This window comes from Globicephala melas, chromosome 19, assembly GCF_963455315.2.
Source record: "Globicephala melas chromosome 19, mGloMel1.2, whole genome shotgun sequence".
NCBI classification, from domain to species: Eukaryota; Metazoa; Chordata; class Mammalia; order Artiodactyla; family Delphinidae; genus Globicephala; species Globicephala melas.
Window position 1 is genome coordinate 4,511,181 of NC_083332.1, and position 22,841 is coordinate 4,534,021.

At 40.3% G+C, this 22,841-nt stretch overlaps 2 pseudogenes; one reads left to right on the forward strand and one right to left on the reverse strand.

Annotated features, from left to right (window-relative positions):
* Positions 1-48: 48 nt before the first annotated feature.
* The window catches only part of LOC132593258 (zinc finger protein 665-like), a 52,326-nt pseudogene continuing 29,533 nt past the window's right edge, over positions 49-22,841 (forward strand).
* LOC115847715 (synaptobrevin homolog YKT6 pseudogene) lies at positions 7,558-8,147 on the reverse strand (annotated as a pseudogene).

Consider the following 22,841-nt stretch of genomic DNA (forward strand, 5'->3'; position numbering starts at 1 on the left):
CTCCGGCCCCGCCCCCGCTCCGGTGCGCACGCGCAGTTCCCTGCAGACCCGGAAGCGGATCCCGCTTAGCGTCGCGGACACTCAGGAGAGTTAAGTCTCGGTTTTTCTGGAAATTATGCTATGAGGTCTTCCGGCACTGCTCCACCACACCCGGCTTTCCGGGGTCTCCCGGTAAGTTAAAACCCCTGAACGCGCTCGTCGCTCTTGCTCTGAATCTAATCTTTCGCCTGTCTCGGCGTCGGCAGAAGACTCGGTTCGGGTCCCTGGAGTCTGGTTCTGGTTCCGGTTAAATCGTTCTGAGGCAGGTACCGGCCCCAACTTTCTGCCTTCGGTCCATATAGACACTGACTTCCTGCAGCGATGTTTTCCTACTCTGACTCCCTTTCTCAAACCTTTGACTCCCGGCCCCCCTCCCCACCCCCATTCCCACCCCAACCCACCCTGCGTCCTGACTCAGGAGGTGGATTTGCGCTCTTCACCTCCCTCCCGGGAGACCAGTGAGGGAATACAGAGGCGGAAATATATGCAGCTAGTGAGGCATCAGAAATATTGTGGAGACTGACCACGACCACCATCCCCCGCCTCCCCCCGCCCCCCGCCCCGCTCCAAATCTTGGTTTGAATTCTCTGCTGGGTTATTTCGGTTCATTTGGTAGGGGACCAACGTCCTGTGCCTCACCAAAACTAAGTTCTTAGGTTTGGGTGTTTTTTTTTGTTTTTTGTTTTTTTTTTACAGTGATGAGAAAAATGAGAAGGAACTCCTGTCATGTTGGTTTCTAGCGTATGAGATACTGTCTGCTGTGTTGTGTATTTTTTTATTTTATGACTAACTGTATGGAAAGTTGTCAGGAAGGCCTTTGTCAGAGGATGGATTTAAAAAAAAAAAAAAGAAAGAAATATTGTGGAGAAAGAACAACAGGTGTTGATACAGAGGGTGCAACAGAGTGAGGCCAAACAGTCTGGGGGAGGAGGAATCGAGAGAGAGAGGGAAAGAAAACGATGCATAGAAGAGAGAGGAGGAAACACAGAAATGGTCAAAGGAGAAAAGAGAAGCAGAAGGACGCAGAAAGACATACACAGAGAAAAAAGCACATAGTGGTGGAGAAAATGGGGTCCCCAAACCTAGGTGAGTAGTGAGTAGATTGGACGTGGAATATTAAGTTCTGAAGTACTAACATGTGGCTCTATAATCTAATTTATGTAAAATTTATTGACTTGTTTTAATTATGCAGAAGACAGTTGCCAAGCTAGGTGTTTGAGGCGTCTGCATTTTCTAATCATTGCATCAGATGATAATTTCATTTGCAAGCCCTATTCATCCAGAAGGCAGAGACTTAGTCAATTCTAGGTCCTCCTCTTACCTTTCAAGAAATGGGGAAGAATTTCTTTCACCACTTGGTGCTTTTTTAAAATGGCTATTTTTGTTTGTTTTGTTTCTTAAAGATTTTTTTTATGTGTACCATTTTTAAAGTCTTTATTGAATTTATCACAGTATTGCTTCTGTTTTATGTTTTGACTTTTTGACGGCGAGGCATGTGGGATGAGATCGAACCTGCATTGGAAGGCAGAGTCTTAACCACTGGACCACCAGGGAGGTTCCTAAAATGGCTATCATTAACAGTACTGTTGCCCTCTCCCTTTTCTACTGTGGCTCATGCCATCCTTTTCTAAATTTGATGTATCCTCACACTTGTTTTAACTTTAATCTCAGAACCCAGTGGCTATTTTTTAAATTTCCAGATTATTTTCCCTCTAAATTTTATTGTTCAGATTATGAGGGTTTTATGCTTTATATCCTAACTTGGAACTGTTCTTTGATGTCTGGTCTGGTAGATAACTTTACAGCATTCACTATGCATGTGGTTAAGGATGTCGATAATCTTCTAACACTCAAATCCTAGTTTAACCAGTTAGTTTAATATTTAACAGCTTTTTTCTTCCCTTAAGAAAAAATGCTAAATTAGTGAGCTCTGAGCTGAAGTCTGCAGCTAAGTAGATGTTCCCCTCTAGTTCTCTTTTGTCCTTTCTGTGCAGATGTTGAAAGATGGGCTGGATTGATGTGGAACTTTGTTCCAACAGAGGCCATGTTTTCATGATGAAGAGACTGCTTAGAGCTCATCTCCACAGGCGATCCTCTTCCATGTTCTCCTGCAGTAATAACTATTTATAATTTGGATTTTTTTTTTTTTTTTGCGGTACGCGGGCCTCTCACCGTTGTGGCCTCTCCCGCTGCAGAGCAGAGGCTCCGGATGCGCAGGCCCAGCGGCCATGGCTCACGGGCCCAGCCGCTCCACGGCATGTGGGATCTTCCCGGACCGGGGCACGAACCTGTGTCCCCTGCATCGGCAGGCGGACTCTCAACCGCTGCGCCACCAGGGAAGCCCAATATAATTTGGAATTTTTGATTCTGTTTTTTTCTGGAGTAGAGGAATTAAAATTAAATGTTTGTGTTTGATTAAACCCCTGAAAGAGAAGCTTCTCTCGCTAAGGAATATGAAAAGTAATCTGGAATTAGGACAAACTCTTTCTACTTAAACCTATACAAGCCACCACTTACACTCAGTTCTGCTCACTCAACTCAGGCTCCTTCAAAGTAACTTGGTTAAATTACTTCCCCTGTGAGTCTCATGCATCACCTATAACATGGAGAAATTAAAGTAGATCAGGTTTTCTGGGTCTGAGCAAGTGAGATCCCTGAAATGATTTTCAAAATTGGTCTTGTGTTTGCATTTGGCAGTTTTCTGGAATGAGTGATCAGTTATAATTAGAATTTGAAACGTGCCCCAGTCCTCCAACAAGTATGAAAAACTCTTAAGAAAGGGGCAGGGACATAGGCCCAGAGACAGAGGCATACCTTTCTCTCAGCTTCTCTTTCTCTATCTCTGTATCATGGGGAAGATCTTTTTTTAAGACTTAACATGAACATTTCATAGTGTATGCAAATGTCAAATCACTATGTAGTATATCCAAAATTAATGTAATATTGTACATCAACTGTATTTCAACAAAATAGGGAAAAAAACTAATATGACTTTAGAATATGTTGCTATAAGTGCAACATTCAATATCAATAACATAAACACAGATGGTTGGTCCTCCATCTCTTCAGTATAATATTATGTTTTAGACTTTGGGCCAAATTTTAGGAAGAACCTTTGATAACGTAGGATGCCTATATGAGAAAGCAGAACTGAGCCAGAGGACCCGAGACAACTTTTTGAATAATTGCTTAATTACAATCTTCACATAAACATTGGAGCACTATAACTGAGTGCAAAAAAACACAGTATTTATTGGTTTATGATGTTTGTCATAAAAAAAATACACAGTATGTTTTACTGAAGGCAGAGGTTATGAAGAAAAGATTAGACCATGTGTTTGTGGAAACTTGTAGTGTTGGATGTGTTGCTGTGTGTGTCCACGCTAATCAGTATCAACGAGAGTATGAGTGGGCAGGTAATGCAGTCAAATGGAGAACAGTTCCTACTCTGATTACATTGAGGGGGTAAGAAGGCTACTTGTTGAAGATAGAAAATACCTCATCAATATGGACTACCCTAGCTCCTTAGGTATTATTATATCCTCATATTCAACGACCTGGGTCCAGTCCCAGCTGGCATAAAATCCACTTTTTAAATAGTGCTCGAGGTTGCACCAGTGGATGTGTTGGGAGCCACATCCTTGTACCTTCTGGTATACAGACAAATTTTAGCACTAGTAATCCAGTAGGAAGGTAATGAAATGATATTCATAATAAAATGATATTACTATGAAATAATATTGCTGTAAACACAATGACATCTTCCAACTGGTGTATGCTTACTTCTGCTTCTGCACTTATACCTCTGCTCATTCAATCTCAACAACCTATTTCCAATAAGACATTGAAACACAGATATTTCTTTCTTAATAATTATGTTTTCATCGAGTGTTACATGATTAAGGATATCGTCTCGGGAGTTCCCTGGTGGTCCAATGGCTAAGACTCCGCACTGCCAATGCAGGGAGCCTGGGTTCAATCCCTGGTCAGGGAACTAGATCCCACGTGCTGCAACTAAAGCTTTTGCATGCCACAACTAAAAAGATCCCACGTGCCTCAACTAAGACCCGACGCAGCCAAATCAATAAATAAATACAATTTTGAAAAAAGGATATTGTCTTACCACTCAAGCGCCTTGTTTCAAATGGCCTATAAGCAGACCCCACTGAAAGATGAGGAGCTGGGTAAGTCAGTTACCATAAGGTGGGCTTTCAAATTATGTTCAGAAGAGATCTCAGGAGGTGGCTGCCAGCATGTGGAACCGAATGCAAGCTACCAGAGTGGAAAACATGTTCCCTGTTACACAGAGCTTACATTCTTTTAGGGAAAATAGATATGTGAATATTTTTAAACATACCTTGTTAAATGAAATAATAGAAGCATGCGTAAACTGCAGAGGTGAATGATTCTTTCTGGGTGGGATTAAATGGGACCGTTAGGGGAAGAGAAAGAATCAGGAGAGGCAGCTCTTACAGCCATTTCATCTTAGTTTATTTTTATTATTCAAGTTGGATTTAAATAGTTTATATTAATTCAACAGCTAATGAAGGAGAAGCAGCATTCCAAAATAAAGTAAGTGTATTGTCAGGGTGGAGAAGAGGATATTAGCATCCTGTAACGTTGCTTGGACGCAGAGCGTGACGCAGAGAGTGAAAGAAATGCAGGCAAAGCAGGGGTCCTGTTACCGGGGGACTCACGACATAGTCTCTCCTAAGGAGCTTGATTTGATCCTGTTGACACAAAGAGGTCATTGAGAGGCTAAAACAAGATACTAATAGGTCAGTGTTGCATTTTAAATAGTGAACTCTCATAAGTAGGTGGATTATGGATTGAAGGAAGAAGAAATCACAGGCAAGGGAAACTTCGCAGATCTTTGAAATTATCTGAGTGACACGTGAGGATGCATGTGGGGTAGAAAGTGTCATATGAAAGGAAAGGATGAATTTGAAACCTATTGAGAAGGTAGAGTCTGTGTCGTTTGATGATTTACTAGATGTAGGTAAGAGGAAAGGATGGAGTAATTGAAGATGATACATTGTTCCCTGGAAGAATAGATACTGTGCCACTAATTAAGTTGAAGAAACAAGTATAATTACAGGTTTTAGGGTAAATCTTAAGTTTAATTGTGTCATCTGTTGGCATTAAACCCTCTTAGGGTTTTCCATCGCCTTCAGGACAAAAATCTGAAGTCTTCAGTATAGCTTCAGGGAGCTCTGGAGCTGGGGTGGCCCTTTGGAGTTGCTCCCACTTGTGGGATGGGACAAGCATCCTATCCTGCATCAGCAGTCACTGGATGCCGGCTTCCTCGGGAGGAGCCAGGGGCTGGGACGAGGCACTTGCCTCTGGCTGAGGGCCAAGTGGACAAGGACGGCGCCGTTGCAGCGCTGGGCGTTCCAGCAGCAGCAGGGAGGGCTTCCTGAAGAAGTGGGTGACGGGCTCACCGACTGGGCTCCTTACAGGAGGTTGTTTGCCTGCATCCCTCCTGTTGCTGGGGCCCTTCTCTCCCCCGAATTAAGGTTCTCCCTGTGTGTATACTTGTGGCGCGGGGGTGGGGGTATGTTGATTCTAAGCATTTAAGAACGTGTTTTTGTCACACAGAATAATCCTACCTGAGAAAGAAGCTCAGAGGAAGAGGAGAGAAAGGAGAAGGAATGGCCCTTTCCCAGGTGAAGGTCATACTCTTTGTGGACTGTTCTCTCCTTCCTAAAATGACACGTTTTGGACGCGCTGAGCTTCTTGGTCTCTGAAGGTTCCTGTCTAAAATATTTACTCACACACAGGGCCTTCCCTCAGTCTCCTGTCACCTCCCTGCAGATTCTATGTCACTGTGACCCAGTGACGGGGAACTTGGGAAGAGCCCCCTTTCAGGTGGTCATCCCGTGAAAGGTTTTATACTCAGGCGTGGATCGGAGATGGGGAGTTGGCTCTGTGGTGTCAGTGAGGTAGGGCAGTGAGGACTGTGTAGTGCACCCTTCTGAGTGCCCCTTTATCTCCACGTAAACCAGGATGAAAGCGACTACATGTGTAAGTGATGTACTACTGTGCACAGATACCTGAGGAGGTCTGGGAAGGAAGACTGATATGGGGAAACTTGCTTTGTCAGATTTTATAAGTGCCTCTGAAGTTAAGTGAATCAGTGTGTTTCTGACTCCAAATTATCAGTACTTTAGAATAGAATGGAAAGTTCCAAAATCGACATAAGGTATAGAGAGGGTGTTTTAGTACATAATTTGTTTTAAAAAGTGGAATCAAGTTAATTGTCTAACTGGAAAGGCTCTATAAATTATTCACACCACATTCATCTCACAAAGACCCAGGTGTTCCAGTAAAGACTCTCATGCAGCAGGTGTTTTAGATTAAAATGATTATAATTTAGCCAAGACATAGGAGCAGAACTTTCTACCATCAGAGAGCCTGGAGCCACATTCTGATTCTACTAACTGTTGTTCAGGGTTATATTTTTTTAAATTAGACATCTCATGTATGTATATTTGTGGTTCAGCTCCACGTAGTGATGCGGTTTAGAGACTGAGAAGTAAAACATCCCCTCCTCTGTCATGTCTTCCACCATCACTTACTGTCTCCATTAGGTACAACTGTTAGCTCTTAGCCCAAATCTTATAAAAATACATTTTATAATCTAAAGTGACTTTAGAAAATATTTTTTGGTAAATGTTTTGTTATGGTATTTTATTCTGCAAATTTTTTAAAAATTTTAATTGGAGTTGCTTTACAATGTTATGTTAGTTTCAGGCGTATGCAAACTGAATCATTGTACATATACATATGTCCACTCTTCTTATTTTTAGATTCTTTTCCCATACAGGCCATTACAGAGTATTGAGTAGAGTTCCCTGTGCTATACCACAGGTTCTTATTAGCTGTCTGTTTTATATATAGTAGCGTGTATATGTTAATCCCAATCTCCCAATTTATCCCTCCCCCCCATTCTGCAAATTTAAATATTTACATGCCATATGTGTTGGAGTTATTTTCATGTTAGTAAACATAGAGATGACTTTCTCATTTATTTCCTCATTGGACTATTCTCTTAATGAAAACACAAGGGTTTTCACACTTTTTACTGTTAAAAAAAAATGCCATAGTGGCTGCTTTTGTGCAGGCCAACTTCAGTACAGATGTCTAAGGATTTCTCCAGATTGGGCAGCTTAACCATGATTACTGCATTAATGATGGTGTTTCCAAGGAAGAACAGACATTGCGTACTAAGTAAAGATTTTTTTTTTTTAATTTTTTTTACGGGAGTCACTGAGCTTTATGGTTTCATTCAGCCCCAAAATACACTTTTAGGGGACCTCAAATTACTAGACATGTGAATCTGAACGTTCCCTCCCCACCCCCAGGTCCCTTCCACCCTTCAGTTCCTCCCATGAGCTCTAAAGCCAAAGTTGAGTCTGTCCCACTCGGGTCGTTCCACAGCAGCTCTGCTCCCTGGTGGCTGCAGTTGTGATGTGAATGATGGTGACATTCCAGCGCAGGGGCCTCTGCCAGCTGCTGTCACATGATTGCACAGCATGAATTTTGCTTCCAGGCCGTTTTATAGAAGGCTTTAGACTGTATTCCCAGCGCTTTGGACTTGGACACCAGGTCATCTAGCTTTCTGCCTCGCTCTAACAAAGACTCCATGGTGTTGTGCAGGATGATTTTGGTCTCATCTAGTTCAGCCTGCACTTTAGTCATGGGGTCAGCTTCTCAGGTGTTCTGGTATCTACTGAGGTGACCATCCAGGCCTGCGTACTGGATGGTACCAGGGATCCAACTGGCCAGTCTATCCTGTCGACCTGCTTGGAGAATTCATCTAGTACTTTCTCCAGCAAGGTAAACACCACCTGGGATGAGTATTCACTGTCAGCAATGACTGCTCCCGCTAGACTGTCGTTTCTCACGTAGACATGGCCCAGATATTCTTTGATAGAAGCTCTGCTGCCTTTCGAGGAGCACTCCACAGTCAGTTGACTTGTGAAGGTCATGAATTCCTGAATGCTGGACCTCTGGAAGAAGCTGAAGGAGGACACGTCGTATGCGGCTTTGAGCAGCACCGCCTTGGCATAGCCTTTGTACAGGACGCTGAGGCTGTACAGCTTCATGGCGCCGCGCCCTCAGGCTGGCTACCGGCCTGGCCACGGGACCAGCTCGCAGGGAGCAGTGCGGTGCCACCCCTTGAGACCACCGCCGGCTCCTAAGTAAAGATTTTAAATCAACTGTTTTAAACATACTCCGAGAGCTACAGGAAACCATGGACAAAGAACTAAAGCAAAGTGGGAGAACAGTGTTTCAACAAATAGAAAATATCAATAAAGAGACAGAAATTATAGAAAAGAGAAGAAAAAGAAATTCTGGCGCCCAAAACTACCATAGCTGAGATTGAAAATTTATTACAGGGTTTTGACAGCAGATTGACCATCAGAATAAAGAGTCAGTGAACTTAAAACATACATTACTTGGAATTATCCACTCTGAGCAGACGAAAGGTAGAAAAAAGAAGAACAATGAACAGAGACTAAGAAACCTTTGGGGCACTCTCAAGAATACTAGTATAGGGGACTTCCCTGGCGGTCCAGTGGTTAAGACTCCACACTTCCAATACAGGGGACACAGGTTTGATCCCTGGTCAGGGAACTAGATCCCCAAATGCTGTGTGGCACAGCCAAAAAATAAAAAAATGAAAGAAGATGCACATGGTGATTCTTAGTTAAACAATGTGGGCACAAAATGAGAACTCAATAAACATTTGTTTAAAAAAAAAAAAAGAATACCAGTATACGTATAATAGGGGTCACAGAAGGAAAGGAGAATGGGCATTTCCTCAAATGAGGAAATAAGAGCTGAAAACCTCATAAATTTATTTAAAAACTACAAATGTAGGAAACTCAACAAATTTCAAGTGGATAAACACATAGAGAGCCTGGGCAACACACATAACCAACTGTTAAAAGACAAAAAGAGAATGGGGAAAGTAGCAAGCAGAAACAACTTCTCGTGTACAGGGATCCTCAATAAGATTAACAGCCTATTACTCATCAGAAACTGGAGGCCAGGAAGGAGTCTGATGATATATTTAAAGTTTGAAAGGTTAAAATAAAAAAACTACCAGGAATTCATTATCAGGGAAAGTATGCCTTAAAACTGATAGTGAAATTTAGAGATGCCTTCATAAACAAAAACTGAAGGAGTTCATGCTGACTCACTTATCCTACATGAAATATTAAATGGAGTTCTTTAGACTGAAATGAAAGGATAACAGCAGTACCTCAAAGCTGTGGGAACAAATAAAGAACAGTGGTAATGTAACTACATAGGCATACCTAAAAGCCAGTATTATTGTATTTTTGATTTTTAACTCAGTTTTTCCTATGCAACTTAAGAGACAAATGTGTAAGACAGTAATTGTAAATCTGTTACTGAGTGCAAAATGTATAAAGAAGTAATTTTTGACAATAACAATATAAAGGGGGACAGTATAGGAGCAATTGTTATATGCTATTAAAGCTAAGTGAGTATCAACTGGAACTCAGATATTAGTTTAATATAAAGTAATAAACTGTAATTTCCAGGGTAACCACTAAGAAAATAATTTTAAAATATACAGAAAAGTAAATATGAAGGGAATCCAAATGTTATGCAGACAGAGACACAAAGAAGGAAGCAAGGGAGGAATTACAAAACAAAGAAGATATTGGACATATAGAAAGCAAATAGCTAAATGGCAGAAGCAATTCTTCCCTTGTTTAGAGTTACTTTAAATGTAAAAAGATTAAATCCTACATTAAAAGGCAACAATTGCAGAAATTAAAAAAAAATGATTCCACTGTATCTTTCTACAAAATGCTCACTGTAAGATCCTCAAATAGGTTGAAAGTGAAAGGATAGAGAAAGATATTCCATGGAAATGGTAATCAATCCTAGCTATGCTAATATCAGGCTAAATAGACTTTAAGTCATAAAATTGTTACCAACGATTTTTAAGGACATTATATATCAATAAAAGGATCGATCCATCAATATGATGAAACAATCATAAATAATATGCACATAACAACTAAACCCCAAATATTTTGAAGCAAAACTTGGAGAGAGATGGACAGTTCAACTATAATAGTTGGAGACTTCAGTACTCCCCTTATAATAAGTAGAGCAAACAGATGGAAGACCAATAAGGAAATAAAGGACTGAGCAACTCTGTAAACCAACAAGACATAACAGACATGTACAGAACACTCCATGTAACAAAAACAGAGTGCACTCAAAATTAATAATAGAAGGGATATCCTTGATCTGAAAAGGCATATTTATTAAAATCCCACAGCTAACATCATACTCACTGGTAGAAGACTGAAAACTTTCTTATAATGTTAGGCAGAAGACAGCGAGCCCCATTTTGCAACTATACTTTGGTATTGTACTGGAAGTTATAGCCATACAAATTAGAAAGAAAATAAATAAAAGGTATCAAAATTGGAAAAGAAGTCAAACTATATTTACAGGATACATGATGTCATATTTAGAAAGACCTAGAGAATCCTCAAAAAACTACTAGTGATATAAGCAAATTTACTGAAGTTACAGAATACAGTATCAGTACTCAATATCAGTTGTATTTCTGTACCTAGCAATCAACAAATTCAAAGTAAAACAATTCCATTTACAACAGCATCAAAAAGAATAAGAATTTAACCAAGGAAATGGAAGATTTATATAATGAATACTACAAGTATTGCTGAAAGAAATGAAAAAAAACTTAAATAAATGTAAAGATATCCTCTGTTCATGGATTGGAAGACTTAGAGTTGTTAAGATGGCAATACTCTCCGAAGTGTTATGAAGATTCAATGCAATCCCCATCAAATCCCAGCAGTCTCTATTACACAAATGGAAAAGTTGATCCTAAAATTCATATTGGGGACTTCCCGGGTGGCGCAGTGGTTAAGAATCCACCTGCTAATGTAGGGGTCACAGGTTCGAGCCCTGGTCCAGGAAGATCCTACATGCTGAGGAGCAACTAAGCCCATGCGCCACAACTACTGATCCTGCGCTCTAGAGTCCGTGAGCCACAACTACTGAGCCCGTGTGCCACAACTACTGAAGCCTACGCACCTAGAGCCCATGCTATGCAACAAGAGAAGCCACCGCAACGAGAAGCCCGTGCACCGCGACGAAGAGTAGCCCCCACTTTCCGCAACTAGAGAAAGCCCGCATGCAACAACAAAGACCTAACACTGCCAAAAATAAATAAATCAAAGAAATAAATTAAAATAAAATTCATATTAAATTTGAACAGACCCCAGATAACCAAAATAAATGTGGAAAAGAAACAACAAAGTTGAAGGACTTACTATTCCCAACATCAAACCTTACTACAAACCTAGAGTAATCAAGACTGGGGTTCTAGCATGAGGATAGAAATACAGATCAAAGCAGTAGAATGAGAGTCCACAAATAAACCCATACATCTGTGGTTAATTCCTTTTTTGCCAGGGTGCCAAGAATATACAATGGAGAAAGAATAGTCTCTTAAGTGGTGCTGGGACAACTGGATATCCATGTGAAAGAGAATGAAATTGAACCTCTGCCTTTCTCCATATAAATAATTCAAAATGAATCAAAAACTAAATATAAGAGCTAAAACTATAAAACTGTTAGATGAATGCATAGGGGTAAATCTTCATGACCTTGGGCTTGGCAGTGGATTTTTTTGATACGACACCAAAAGCAAAAAGCAGAAAGACAAAATACATAAATTTGTCTTCAACAGAATTAATAATGGTTGTGCACTGAATGACACTGTCATGTAAGTGAAAACATAATCTACCAAATGGGAGGAAATATTTGCAAATCACATATCTGGTAAGGGTCTACTCTCTATAGAGTATATGAATGCCTACACATCAGCAACAAAAATACAAAGAACCCAATTATAAGTTGGTCAAAAGACTTCTAGTAGACATTTCTCTGATCCTAAAATTCAAGAATAGAAGATATAGAAACAGCCAAGAAGCACATGAAAAGATGTTCAACGAAGTTAGTCATTAGGAAAATGCAAAATTAAAACCACCATGAGACATCATTTGGGACTTCCCTGGTGGTCCAGTGGTTAAGAATCCACCTTCCAGTGCAGCGGACACAGGTTCCATCCCTGGTTGGGGAACTAAGATCCCACATGCCTCTGGGCAACTAAGACTACACGCTGCAACTACTGAGCCTGCACACCACAGCTAGAGAGAAACCTACGCATGGCAACAAAAGATCCTGCATGCCGCAACTAAGACCTGACGCAGCCAAAAATAATAAATAAATTTTAAAAAAGATATCATTTCACACCAACTAGGATGAGTATAATAAAATGCAAAATAGCAAGTATTAGTAAAAATGTGGAGAAATGAGAATCCTGACACATTGCTGGTAAAATGTACTGCTGTGAAAAACAGTGTGGCAGACCTTAAAAAGTTTAAACAACGTGATTCTAATTCCTCTCTAGCTGTATACCAAAAAAACATTGAAAACAGGTATTCACACACATATTTGTACATGAAAGTCCCAGCAGCACTGTTAACACTAGGCAAGAAGTGGTAACATGCTAAATGGCCATCAAGGGATGAGTGAATAAGTAAAATGTGGTGTAGTCATAGAATTAAATATTCTTCAGCCCTAAAAGAGGCATGTAGTACTGATACTACATCATGGATGAACCAAAAACACCATTCTAAGTGAAAGAAGCCACACGGAAAAGCTCATTTCATACCATTCCATTTATACGGAAATATCACAAATAGGTAAATGTGTAATGACAGTAGGCATTAGTGGTGTACAGGGATGGGGGCAAAGGAGAATGGGAAGCGATCGCTTAATGGGTAAATTTCCTTTAGCAACGATCAAAATGTTTTTGAACTAAACAGGTGGTGTTTGTGCAACATTGTGAATGTACTAAATGCCTCTGAGTGATACCTTAAAACAGCGAACCTTATGTTACGTGAATTTCACCTCAGTTGAAAAAAAACCGAGAAATGTAACTTGCTTACAATTATCTTATGGATCAGTCAGAACATTTGCTCTAGCCAGAGCTGCTTCTGTAATTTTGTGTCAAACTCAGAACTCTGTCCTTGTCCACTTGGTGAAATGTGCTTTCCTTTCAGGGACTGTTGACATTCAAGGATGTGGCCATCACGTTCTCTCAGGAGGAGTGGGAATGCCTGGACCCTGCTCAGAGGGCCTTGTACAGGGACGTGATGTTGGAGACCTACAGGAACCTGCTCTCCCTGGGTGAGGATAACTTCCCTCTGGAAGTTGGTAACTACTGTATATCTTTGCATTTTCCCTTCTGAGTCTTTTATGAGCCCCTAGCATGCTTGTGAGAGTTTCAGATCTCCTCTGTTCTTGAGAGAGTGATTGAAGCTGTTTGGATTCAGAATGAAAAGCCTTCATAATGTGGCTTATGACTCTATAACTTCTCGCTTCTTCAGATGTCCTGTATTCATGCTTGATTAGTGGGGGTTGCAGAACATCAGCAGTCAGAAAGCCTTATGGCAGATTTTTAAAAATATGTCATTCTGTGGTTTCACTCTTGTGCTTTTGATTCTGTAGTTCGTGGAAGAGGGCTAGATATCTGCATACTTCAAATAATCTAAGCATTCAGGAGGCACAGTTGACTAATTTTTATAATACATTTCTAGACCCAACTATAATTTTCTTTCTTCTTGCTGAACAAAGAGCTGGGCATGTGTTCTGGAACAGCATAGCATGTCATACTCCATTTTACTTTATGAATGAAATCTCTCTTAAGCTGAATATTACCTCCATTTTAGAACAAGGGAAAGAGCCCTGGACTTTGGAGGGTAAAGTAAAAATAGGGAAAAATCCAGGCAAGTGGGAATATATCGAGATGTGAGCTCAGGTGGGCACAAAGTAAACTGCTCCATTAAATATTGTTTAGGAAATTCTCCTCAAATGGGAAGGATCTGTGGAAGAATACAAGTTTGTTTCTTTTGGGTGCTCAAAGGAAATCCCTCCCCCACACTAAAACTTGTCACTCTGTTATTCAAATATATAAAAGCTTAAGCTCCCCCTCTACCGTGATGCTCCAGCTCATTCAGAGCTGAGGAGAAGCTTTGTCACGACCTACAATACTCTATTTTCTGACACCATTGACCATTTTGGTGCCTTGGTTTGAGAGGGACTGAGATAGCTCTCTCTGGAGTCCTCTTTCCCCTTGATCTCTTTTGGTTTTCATTTAATACATATCAGGGCTAAGTCCTCTGTAGTCCTGACCGCAGGACCTATTTAGTTTCCTTTCATATTTTATATCCTTGGAAGAACTCAGGAGATAGACAGAGTTCAGTGATTCTCAACATATATTTCACTTTTCCTTTTATATGTTCCTTCTAGAATGTAAATTCTTTCTTTGATTTTTATGGAAAAATCTGTTAGAATGCCAGAGACTATTATTTTGTATAATTGTGGTTACTTATTAACTTACCTGCTAGATTTATCATGGGTTACTAAAACATTTTATTAATTATTATCGTGATATACAGACTTTTTAAAATATCTTTTTTCTTATATATTTCCATATGTTATTAAACATATTTTTTGTATAATTATGTAATTCAATATAAAATATTTATTTTCCAACTGATTTAATAGGAAGCCTTTCTGCTGGATTTGCAATCAAGGAGTTATCACCAAGAGAGGACATTACTAAAGGAGAATTATACCATCTAGTGATACTGGACAGAAATGACAACCATGGCATCAAGGATTTTGACTTCAAGGAAGTCTGTGCAGATGTGCAGGAGTGTGAGAGTGAGTGGGGATGTGATGCAAGAAATGACAAAGAAGTACTTTTGACCCATAACAAAAATCTCACTCATGGAGAAGATCACGATAAGAAGTCCTTAATTAATTTTCCTCAGAGTGTTTCTGTAAGAAGTAATGCACGTGAATATTTCACGCACGATAAGCCATTCATAAGAAGTTCGTTAACAACGAAAAATAACGTCAGCATTGCTAGAAACAGAGATCTCAAGTGTTTGGAAAGTAGATCTGGAGTGAGGCTGCAGGCCCAGGCGGCTCAGCTGCAGAGATGTGCAGCTGAGGAGAAAGTGTATGCGTGCGGTCAAGGTGAGAAGCCAGTCAGCAGTGGTTCCTCAGTTTCACCACTTCACAGAGTTCCTCCTAGTGTGGAAAACACTTTGTCACCTGCGCAGCACAGGAGAACACACACTCGAGAAAAATCTTACAGCTGTAATGACTGTGGGAAGGCTTTTAGCAAAAGCTCAAACCTCAGGAATCACAGGAGAATTCATTCTGGACAGAAACCTTACAGATGTAATGTGTGTGGCAAAGCCTTTAACCAGTGTTCTAATCTCACTACACATCAGAGAGTGCATACAGGAGAGAAACCATATAAATGTCATGTATGTGGCAAGGTCTTTAGTCGAAATTCACACCTTGCAAATCATCAGAGAATGCACACTGGGGAGAAACCATATAAATGTCATGAGTGTGGTAAGGCCTTTATCCAACATTCACTCCTTTGGAGTCATGAGAAATTGCATACTGGTGAGAAACCTTACAATTGTAATGAGTGTGGCAAAGCCTTTGCTGAGCGGTCAAGCCTTAACAAACATCAGAAGATCCATACTGGAGAGAAACCTTACAAATGTATCGTGTGTGGCAGAGCCTTTACCATGCGATCAAATCTTACTCAGCACGAGACAATCCATACTGGAGAGAAACCTTACAAATGCAATGAGTGTGGCAGAGCTTTTACCCAGTTTTCACGCCTTACTAGGCATCAGAAAATGCATGCTGGGGAGAAACCCCACAAATGTAATGTGTGCGGCAAGGCTTTTATTGAACTTTCACAACTTTGGGGTCATGAGAGAATTCATACTGGTGAGAAACCACACAAATGTAACGTGTGTGGCAAGGGATTTACCCAACGTTCAAGCCTTATGGCACATCAGAGAATTCATACAGGGGAAAAATCTTATAAATGTAAAGACTGTGATAAGGCTTTCATCCAACGTTCACAACTTTGGGGTCACGAGAGAACTCACACTGGAGAGAAACCTTACAAATGTGATGAGTGTGGCAAAGCTTTTACAATGCGTTCATATCTTACTCAACATAAAACAATCCACACTGGAGAGAAACCTTACAAATGTAGTCAGTGTGGCAAAGCTTATACCCAATTTGCAAGCCTTACTAGGCATCAGAAAATACACACTGAAAACAAACATAAACCTAACATATGTGGCAATGCTTTTATTCAAAGCTCAGGCTTTGGGGATCATCAGACAATTCACAGCAAAAAGAAACCTTAAAAGGTAATGATTGACACATAACTTGTGCAAGTATCCAAGCCTTACTCAGGCTGAGAGACTCCCATCATGGAAAAGGAAGACATACAGATGGCCAACAGGTGCGTGAAAAGAGGCACATCCCTAATCATCAGGGAAATTCAAATCGAAACCACAGTGAGCTACCACCTCACATCTCTCAGAATGGCTGTCATCAAAAAGACAACAAATCACAAGTGTTGGTGAAAATGAGGAGAAAAGGGAACCCTTGTGCACTGTTGGTAGGATTGTAAATTGGTGCAGCTACTATGGAAAACTATATGGTGGGTCCTCAAAAAATTAAAAATAGAACTGCCATATGATCCAGCAATTGCTCCAGGGAAAACAAAAATACTAATTCAAAAAAATATATGCACTTTGTTGTTTGTTGTATCATTATTTATAATAGCCAAGTTAAGAAAGCCACCTAAATGTCCACTGATAGGTGAATGGATAAAGAAAATGTGATACATATATACACATACATACACACACACACGATGGAATATTAGCCATGAAAAAATGAAGTCTTAGCATTTGTAACAACATGAATAGCTCTGCAGGGTATTTTGCTAGATGAAATGTCAGAGAATGGCATAGCACATGACTTCACTTATATGTGGAATTTAGAAAACAAAATACAAGGAGAATAGACTCATACATAGAACAAATAAATGGTTGCCAGAAGGTAGGAGGGAGGGTTCGAGGTGTGTGTGAAACAGGAGAAGGGCTTTAAGACGTACAGATCTGCAGTTACATAATAAAGCACGGGGGTGTAATATACAGCATAAGGAATATAGTCAGTAATAATAACTGTACGGGGACAGATGGCTACTAGACTTACCGAAGTGATTATTTTGTAATGTATGCAATTGTTAAACCGTTATGTAGTACACCTGAAACAAAATATTGTGTATCAACTGTGTTTCAGTGAAGGGAAAAAAAGACTCCATCATGGAGAGATACCGTGTAAAACCAATGTGTATGGCAAAGCCTGTAGCCAGGACTCATACCTCACTTGATATCAGATTATACATCTTTGAGGAAAAACTACACAAATGTATGGAGTGACAGAATATAAATGTAAAACTGTTTTCTAAATTACTGTGCTTTTGGGGGTCACAGCCCCTTCTCTGGATTTGTTGACAGGACTCAGGGCCTCTCTTGATTATTATAGGAAGGGCCTACTCTACCAGCTGATCATGAACGAGAGCAGGACAGGATGTTGTGAGAACGAGGTTTTCATGTGAGTAGAATGATGGGTTACTAGAGATGGCATACGTGGGAGGAAAAATGGGGAGGGGGAACAATGGTCTCCCTGTCTTTTGAAAGGGAATGGCTGCTGTATATATAAAATAATAAAAATGAGACTTATTTTTGGAAACTGAAGACTGAAGACACAGTATTATAGAGGACAGTAATCAAAAGAACCAGAGTAGAGTGTGCTTGTGAAGGCTGCAGATTTGGCCTCTGGAATTGCATTTTGACACCATTTTATTTAGAATGTATCATACTCATCCAAATAAGTAACATGTTGGGACTTCCCTGGAGGTCCAGTGGTTAAGACACTGCAGGGGGCATGGGTTCGATCCCTGGTCGGGGAGCTAAGATCCCACATTTCTCGGGGCGTGGCCAAAAAATAGGAAAACAACAAGAAATAAGTAAAATGTAATCTTATTTACAACCCTTAATGAATCATGTGCCCTCTGTTAACCCAAGCATATCCCACCGCACTGGGGCACTTTATAATAAATGATCAGTAATTACACATCATCGTGCTTTCTAAGTTGAATGACATCTGTAACAATTTCTTTCTATGTTAGATTCAAACAACAGTTTTTGAAATATATGTATATTCATAATTTGCGTGTGAGCTATGAACTCCATAGTGTAACCCAGATTATTTCTGTAACTATAATGAAAATACCATAGCAGTACAATTTCAGACTCAAACCCCCTGAAACCTGCCTCCCCATTTGTAAATATGCACCACGTGATCAGATTTCTACATTTTTTTGTGTGTGCCAAAACAAGACCCCTGGGTTGCACCTTTATGGGAGATGAAGATACAGTAAGCATATAAAAAATATTAGGAAATAAAATTTCAGAAATAGGGATAAAAATAATCTCTTTTTTGTGCTTGGAGTTGATGAAATAAAATTTGTATTTTAAGGAAAGACAAGAAAAAATTAAACATAAAATTCTCTCTGTGTTTGTTTGGACCTCCTCCCTCCCTAAAGTGCAGTGTGCATCTGCATTACACATCAACCACAGCTCCTCAAACGTGGGAGTGCCTGCTCGACCATGAAGATCAATTTATTTTTTTCTTCTGACACTGGTGATTTAACTTCTTAAAAGAATACAGTTCTTTCCCAACTCTGTAGGAGGTCATGGTGACTTGCTGCTCGCTCTGTATGTACTAACCTGGATATGTATCCTTGGTGAACTTTTTGAAAAATTATCAGTATGTCATTTTGATGAACGATCCTTTGTCTTGAAAATGAATCCAACTGTGCCTTTGATTTCCAACAGGCAGAACAGTTCTCAGAGCTTTATGAGAGTCTGTCTCCCAAGTTAGAATCCTCAGTTTGGCTCAAATAAAATTCCCTTTTTTCTCCTTGATTTTTTTTTTTTTTTTTTTTTTTGCGGTACGCGGGCCTCTCACTGTTGCGGCCTCTCCCGTTGCAGAGCACAGGCTCCGGACGCGCAGGCTCAGCGGCCATGGCTCACGGGCCCAGCCGCTCCGCGGCATGTGGGATCTTCCCAGACCGGGGCACGAACCCGTGTCCCCTGCATCGGCAGGCGGACTCTCAACCCATGCGCCGCCAGGGAAGCCCTCTCCTTGATTCTTAATTGAATTTTTGTTGACATTTTCTTGTACTCAGTATGATACCAGAGACACCTATCAGAGGACACCTGGAGTCTACCCCAAACCGATGCTTGGTACCAGCATGGGTCCTTTGAGACGCATCCACTTCTCGGTACTCCTCAGCTGCTTTGGTGATTTCTCCTGATATTCAGACATCATTGCTTTACATGACATCCTGAATTTTATTCAAGCTGTTTTTTTCTTGGGACTTGAAGTCCTAAGAGGGAGTATGGTACATTCCCTAGGCAGGGACCTGGAGGGGGAACTTTGGAGTGAATTGGGTTGGCTGGTCTTTTTTTTAATTTGGCTTAAATTAAAAAGATTATATATAATCTGAACAAACCATTTGATAGTAGAATGAGAGACAGAGAAAGGAACGCTTACTCCTTCCAGCCACAAGGCCTTCTCAGGTGATTGAGAACCTAGTGGACATATCTGAGGATCAATCCTTTAGATGTGCTGGGGTCCTACAAGGGACCCCACTACAACCATTAAGTAAATTCTGCTCGCCGCCGAGGGGCACAGCAGTTTTTGCTGGAGGGAGAAACCGAGACATGTAAGAGGCTCGAACCGACCCAAGAGTAACCTCTTGGGGAGCTAGACTCAGGAGCAGCACGCATGCGATCCATCACAGTGCCCTCAGAAAGTTGTTCAGATTATATCTGAATTAGGCTCCCAAAGTAATAAAGAGAAACTGCACTTCAAAGGCTGAACAGCTCCCTAGTCAACAGCCACTCACTGGAACTCTGGCCAGCTTCGTGTGCAGTTGGAACAAAGCCAATACTTGCAAGCATTTAACTTTTAAAGGGCCAGGATGGCACTCTACTGACACTCCAAAACTGTAGAGAAAGCTGGTTTAATCTTTTCAATTCTGACCTTGGGAGAACAAGTATTCCCAGGAGAAAGCTTAAAATTTACAACTCTTACCATATCCTTGAAATGTAGCCCACGTTGCCTGACCTACAGCCTTGGGTCAGTTAGTAGAATTTAAAGCTGGAAAAGAACAAAGGAGTGGGGAGGGGGAAGGACTTTTAAACTGAAGCAGGAAAACTCAGATCTCAGTGTAGGGGACTTTCTTGGCAGTCCAATGGTTAAGACCCTGTGCTTCCACTGCAATGGGCCCCGGTTCAATCCCTGGTCGGGGAACTAAGATCCCACATGTTGTGCAGCGTGGCCAAAACAAAAACAAAAAAAACAAAAAGATCTCTGCGTCTATCTGGATGAATGTATGTCTATCTATACATAATAAATGTGATATGTCCCTAACTCCAGATCGTGTTATTAAAATTAACTTCTAAAGGAGCTCTACTGAATTGACTTACAAGTAAGTGCTTACAAATCAAATATTTGTAAATGTAACAAACTAGCTCAAAATTTCTTTTTCAAAAAAAAAATTCTTTTTCATTTATTTATTTTATTTATTTATTTTTGGCTGCGTTGGGTCTTCGTTGCTGCATGTGGGCTTTCTTTAGTTGCGGTGAGCGGGCTTCTCATTGCCGTGGCTTCTTTTGTTGTGGAGCACGGGCTCTAGGCGTGCGGGCTTCAGTAGTTGTGGCACGTGGGCTTAGTAGGTGTGGCTCTCGGGCTCTAGAATGCAGGCTCAGTAGCTGTGGTGCACAGGCTTAGTTGCTCCGTGGCATGTGGCATTTTCCCGAACCAGGGCTCGAACCCGTGTCCCCTGCACTGGCAGGCGGATTGTTAACCACTGCGCCACCAGGGAAGTCCCAACCTATTGTCATTTTTGTAGGAATCTCCATTTCCCAAATATAAAGTATTAATGATAGCCCCGCTGTAGTTTTGCTGCTTATTAACTTTTCTTATGCATTTTGGCATAAATTTTAGCTGCACTGATCTATCAGTCTACTCATGAATAATCATACCCCCTAGAGATAGCCTCCCTCATTTTGATTCATTTCTAGAGTTTTTGTGGCTCTTCTTATTTGCTCTTCATTCTGTAAGATTTTTGCAATAACGTTGCTAGCTCCAAAACTAGCTAAAGTTGTCTATACAGGGAGGCAGTAGTTTTTAATTAGCTTAAGGAGAATTGATCTTTTTGTAATATTGAGTTTTTCCAACAAGAACAAGATGCCAATTTTCATTTGTTTATACCTACTTTCATATTTTTCAGGAATGTTTTATAGTTTTACTCACATAGAGTATTTCTAACAGACTCACAGACATAGAGGACAGACTTGTGTTTGTCAAGGGGGAGGGAATTAGGGGAGGGATGGAGTGGGAGTTTGGGATTAGCAGATGCGAACTATTATATATAGAATGGATAAACAACAAGGTCCTACTGTATAACTCAGGGAAATATATTCATACCCTGTGATAAACCATAATAGAAATGAATTATTTCATGTTTACTTTCTTTAGGGTTCATATTAAAAAGACTATACCTCCTTACTAAATGCCTTACATATATTGCAAAATTGATTATTCTTTAGGTGAAAATAAATCCCAAAGTCTTCTCAAGACTATATATTTACAGGGTTTGTCATCCACACCTGACAGAACGTGCAGAAATGGAAAACACGGAAAAGAGCTAACATATATCACAATTTTTAAATTAAAAGTAAACTTTCTAATATTCTCAAAATGAACATACAGATACTATGAAATTACATTTAGATATTATTGACTTAAGCATATTAGGATGTAAACAAGTTTTTCTGAAAGATATTTGAAGGTAATCCATCACAGTATTTATAACTGTTATAAAGACAAATGCAGTTCCCATCAAAAATGAAAAAGACATTTCTTTTGTGCCTTCTCTTTTTATTGTATCTATATGAGATGACGGATGCTGATTAAACTTATTGCAATAATTATGTCACAATATATGTAAGTCAAACCGTTATGCTATACACCTTAACCTTATACAATGAAGTATATCAATTATATCTCAATAAAACTCGGGGAAAGAGTTTGTTTTATTTGTTTGTTTTGGCTACGCCACGCGGCATGCAAGATCTCAGTTCCCCGACCAGGGATCAAACCCACGCCCCTGCAGTGGAACCGCAGAGTCTTAACCACTGGACCGCCAGGAGAGTCCCCAAGAGTTGGTTTTAAAAAGGCAAATAATTAAAACACTTTAGCAAAAAGAAAACAATGCAATTTATAATTTAATTGTAACAAAATATCCCTATTTTAAAAGCAATGGTTACCAACCTAAATTATCACATGCCTCAGGCCTCCAGTCTCAGACTGGAAAATCTTGTCGACGAAAATAATCAGTAAACAATCAATAATAAGAATAGAAATGACGTTTATTTGAGCCAAACTGAGGACTAGCCCAGAGCCTGCTTCCCAGATTACTCAGAAACTGCTTCAGAGAAGCAGGGTTTTCTGCCACACTTTTACATCTTGTCAGGACAAAGAACATTAAAAAAGTCAGGGTTACATTTCTACGGGTTTCAAAAAAAAAACAAAAAACAAATCAGCACGTACTCCAGCAAGTCAGCAAGCATAGCCTTGGCACTTGGGAAAAGAGTCTTTTTTTTTTTTTTTTTGCGGTACGCGGGCCTCTCACTGTTGTGGCCTCTCCCGTTGCGGAGCACAGGCTCCGGACGCGC